At 37.3% G+C, this 5,156-nt stretch overlaps 1 pseudogene; it reads right to left on the bottom strand.

Annotated features, from left to right (window-relative positions):
* Positions 1–576: 576 nt before the first annotated feature.
* LOC129641793 (olfactory receptor 1165-like) lies at positions 577–1,517 on the bottom strand (annotated as a pseudogene).
* Positions 1,518–5,156: the final 3,639 nt, after the last annotated feature.

The raw sequence follows: 5,156 nt of genomic DNA, 5'->3' as shown, positions 1-5,156 counted from the left end.
ACTCTATTAGCCTTTGCCCTGCTTCGTTTTGTATTCCAAGGCCAAATTTGCCTGTTATGCCAGGCGTTTCTTGACTTCCTACGTTTGCATTCCAGTCCCCTATAATGAAAAGGACATTTGAGGCTGGGGTGTTAGTTCTAAAAGGTATTGTAGGTCTTCATAGAACTGTTCAACTTCAGCTTCTTCAGAGTTACTGGTTGGGGCATAGACTTGGATTACTGTGATATTGAATGTTTTGCCTTGGAAATGAACAGAGATCATTCTGTCATTTTTGAGATTGCATCCAAGTGCTTCATTCTGAACTCTTTTTTTGACCATGATGGCTACTCCATTTCTTCTAAGGGATTCCTGACCACAGTAGTAGGTATAATGGTCATCTGAGTTAAATTCACCCATTCCAGTCCATTTTAGTTTGTTGATTCCTAGAATCATATATTTACTTAAAATAAAGGTAAACTAGCATCACAAATATATGTGAAAATTATTAAGCATAATATGAACACAAACATATTTATTTGGCTTATACACAGGTTGACTTTAATTCAAGTGGTTTTTCAGTCCCATTGGACTTTTGAATTATATTGAGGGAGAAAGCAGCTTCATAGTTATCAAACTCCTGACTGTTTTTTTCACATTCCTAAGGCTATAGATAAGGGGGTTAAGCATAGGAATCATGCCAGTAAAACACACAGTGGCTACTTTGACCAGAAGCCATGAGCTTTTGGAGTTGGGTACACAATAAAGGAACAGGACAGTCCCATGGAAAATGGTGGCAGTGCTCAGGTGGGAGGCACAGGTGGAGAAGGCTTTTTGGAGTTCACCAGCTGAAGGCATCTTGATGATTGTGAGAACTATGAAAACATAGGAGGTGAGTATAATCAGGAGGCTGCACACACTTCATTGAGTGTAGAAATGATGAAACATGTCAGTTGACTGAAATGGGTGTCAGAACAGGAAGGAGAGACGGTGCAGAATACTCACAGCCAAAGTGATATATGATGTTAGAACTGCAGAAGGACAGCTCCAAAAGAGAACATGTTATTGTCAACACATTCCACCCCATGTGTAGGTTCCAGAGACCAGGAGGCTGCAGAGCTTAGGAGACACAGCAACTGTGTAAAGCAGAGGGTTACAAACAGCCACAAACTGGTCATAGGCCATGACTGCTAGAATGGACATTTCTGGAATCACAAATGCACAGCCAAAGAAAACTGTGCTATGCATCCTTTGAAAGAGATAACTCTGTCTTCCACAACCAAGATGTCTAGGAGTTTGGGTGTAAATACACTGGAAGAACAAATATCCCAAAAGGATAGATGACTAAGGAAAAAGTACACTGGTGTGTGGTGTTTGGGATTGATCCTTATGACCACAGTTATGCCAAGGTTCCCCAATAGAGTGACTGTGTAAATGGTCAAGAACACCAGGAAAAAGGGTGCCTGGAGGCGCAGGTGTTTTGAGAAGCCCAAAAGGATGAATATGGTCACAGGGCTCTGATTTCCTTAGTTCAGTACCATGGATCTTGATTTAAAAGATAAAAGTAAACAAGAATTAAAATTTATCAGTGGAACATGAGAAGGTGGAGTGAAAGAAACTGAAGATAGCCCAAACTAAGCTAGTGAAGGCAGTGTGATCAGTGTATACCCAGGAATGTTCCAAAGTGTCAGATTGGTCTTTACTTGACAAATTAAGTGAATTTGATTATGGTAAATTAGCTTTATCCATAAGAACTTCAGTTTCCTTACCTAGAAAACAAGAAAGAAGAGTATTTATCAATAGTAGTACTTTATATAAATGATTCCTAAATAAATATGATGCATTAAATATCCCCAAGATAGAATATAATTATATGAGAACACAGGCTACATAGAAGGAAATCAGAAAAAAAAATAACTAAACAAATCATTGATTGGATTATGGCAGCCGTATGATAACAGTACAATTGCTCTGGGAAAGATTAAACAATTTTAATACATAAAGAAAAATATAATAGGAAATTTCACTGGGGTTAAACATATAACTGCACATGCACAATGGTCCTGGGATTAATAAAAGTAGAATTTAGCCTGTATATTACTATTTTCAGTTCATATAGTTTTCCTCTGCCAAAAATCTGGATCCCATATCCCTCAGATCAGAGTGAAAGGATGATCCTAGGTTAAATCAACTCATCAAATGCCAGATATTCTTGGTGTATTTTTATGATGTATTCCTTGCTAACACTAATATGCTGCATACACATTCTGTATCAAAATGGAAATTTTGGTTTAAATGTTTCCAGTCCTTTAATCAGAAAGTTGATGATTCCTGCAAAATATAGTTAATAAAGATAGCAAGAGATATCATGTTATTTTTGCAACAGTCAAGAAATTGCAGAATGAGAATGAACACATCTTGAGTAATAGGCAGTCCTAGAAATTATACTACAGGATGGTGTTTTAATTTGTTTTATATCTAATCACCCAAGCCTAGGGACTCAAACCCTGAAGAATTCTTACAGAGTTTATTGTCATGAGCTATAGACAGAATAATGGAGAAGGAAATGGCAACCCACTCCAGTATTCTTGCCTGGAGAATCCCATGGACAGAAGAGCCTGGCAGGCTACAATCCATGGGGTCGCAAAGAGTCGGACACAACTGAGCTACTAACATACACACATATAGAATAACTAAAGGGAAATTCCTCTTCCATAATTTACAATATGATTTCTTTTGTCATTTACCTATTGCTGATATTTTTTTATTTTATTTTTTTAAATTTAATTTTATTTTTAAACTTTACATAATTGTATTAGTTTTGCCAAATATCAAAATGAATCTGCCACAGGTATACATGTGTTAATAACTCACTTCCATACATAGGCTGTGTTTGTGTGCGCTAGTTCACTTCAGCCATGTTGGGCTCTTTGTGATCCCATGGACTGTAGCCCATCAGGCTCCTCTGTCCATGGAATTCTCCAGGCAAGAATACTGGAGCAGGTTGTCATGCCCTCATCCAGGGGATCTTCCTGACCCAGGAACTGAAGCCTTGTCTCTTTATGTCTCCTGCATTGGCAGAAGGGTTCTTTATTCTAGTGCCACCTGGGAAGAACATACAGAGGCTATACTTCTTAAAATCATGAAAAATTACTTTAGTATATTTTACAATGAACCTAACCCAAATTATAGCTGATGCCATGTGCTTTTTAGTCTTATATATCTCTACATATATTGATATGGAAACACAGTTAACATTACAGTATACAAAACACAATATTATACTATACATATTTTAGCATTTAGCCAGTTAGGCTTATTGTTTGTTATGCCTTGAATATGAGTGCCATCAGCTATGGGTTGGTAGAGGGGAGATTGATTAGGTGTCATGATCGTGGCATGGACAGCAAGGAGATGCAACCAGTCCATCCTAAAGGAAATCAGTCTTCAGTATTCATTGGAAGGACTGATGCTGAAGCTGAAACTCCAATACTTTGGCCACCTGATGCAAAGAGCTGACTCATTGGAAAAGTCCCTGATGTTGGGAAAGATTGAAGGCAGGAAGAGAAGGGGATGACAGAGGATGAGTTAGTTGGATGGTATCACCAACTCAATGGGCATGAGTTTGAGTAAGCTCTGGGAGTTGGTGATGGACAGGGAAGCCTGGTGTTCTGCAGTCCATGGGGTCATAAAGAGGCAAAAACAACTGAGCAAATGAACTGACTGACTGATGATAGATCCAGATATATTTCTGTACTACAGTCATAGAGGTCATAGCACTAATATTTTTAATTAATTCATGTGATCCCTGCACCTACTCCTTTATGTCACACATCAGGAAAGAAAGAGGCTGTATAAAATACTGACCCAATAAAATGATACTACATAGTTTCTTTGGAGGAGGAAATTGCAACAACTCCAGTATTCTTTCCTGGAAAATTCCATGGGCAGAGGAGCCTGGTGGCCTACAGTCTAGGGGATCTCAAAAAGTCAGACACAACTGAACATACACATTCACACACACACACACACACAGATGCACACACATGCATAGTTTCCTGTGTAGGAAATCTTGATATACACATATGTAGGGGCATTGGAAAACAAAGATTACACAAATTATTCAGTGATTGACAATTCTGGTGCAGCTAATTTTGGAAGATTTAGCCAAATGGGTAACCTACAACTCAGCAGCTAATTGAGGTTCCCATTTACAAGTGTAAGCTATTTTTAATATGTGAGGGTGAAGAAATAAAGAAAATATCTGCTTACTTGTTTGAGAATTTATTGTCAACCACATCAATACAGTTGGCCTGATATTTTAACTGAAGATTTGTCAGGGATTGAATTGCTAAATATGCTGGTAAATCCAACCAAAGGAGCATTTTAAAAGTGAATCACTTGTATACCCATGGCTGATACATGTGAATGTATGGCAAAAAACCACTACTATATTGTAAGGTAATTAGCCTCCAGTTAAAATAAATAAATTATACATATACACAATGGAGTATTATTCAGCCATTAAAAAGAATACATTTGAATCAGTTCTAATGAGGTGGATGAAACTGGAGCCTATTATACAGAGTGAAGTAAGCCAGAAAGAAAAACACCAATACAGTATACTAACGCATATATATGGAATTTAGAAAGATGGTAACAATAACCCTGTGTACGAGACAGCAAAACAGACACTGATGTATAGAACAGTCTTATGGACTCTGTGGGAGAGGGAGAGGGTGGGAAGATTTGGGAGAATAGCATTGAAACATGTAAATATCATGTATGAAATGAGTTGCCAGTCCAGGTTCGATGCACGATACTGGATGCTTGGGGCTGGTGCACTGGGACGACCCAGAGGGATGGAATGGGGAGGGAGGAGGGAGGAGGGTTCAGGATGGGGAACACATGTATACCTGTGGCGGATTCATTTTGATATTTGGCAAATCTAATACAGTTATGTAAAGTTTAAAAATAAAATAAAATTAAAAAAAAAAAAATCAAAAAAAAAAAAAATAAATAAATAAATAAATTAATTTACAAAAACAAAACAAAACAAAACCAGAATCCCTTGAAATATAAGGTTTTCAGTTTTTTACTTTTTTGCTATTTTACAGATTTTTTAGTATGCTTTTTATTAGTAAGTCAAATATAAATGATAAAGATATCTGGAAGAAACA

The sequence above is a fragment of the Bubalus kerabau genome, chromosome 1 (genome assembly GCF_029407905.1).
Source record: "Bubalus kerabau isolate K-KA32 ecotype Philippines breed swamp buffalo chromosome 1, PCC_UOA_SB_1v2, whole genome shotgun sequence".
Taxonomy (NCBI): domain Eukaryota; kingdom Metazoa; phylum Chordata; class Mammalia; order Artiodactyla; family Bovidae; genus Bubalus; species Bubalus kerabau.
The sequence above is the reverse complement of the archived record's forward strand: the minus strand, read 5'-3'. Positions and strand labels throughout refer to the sequence as shown.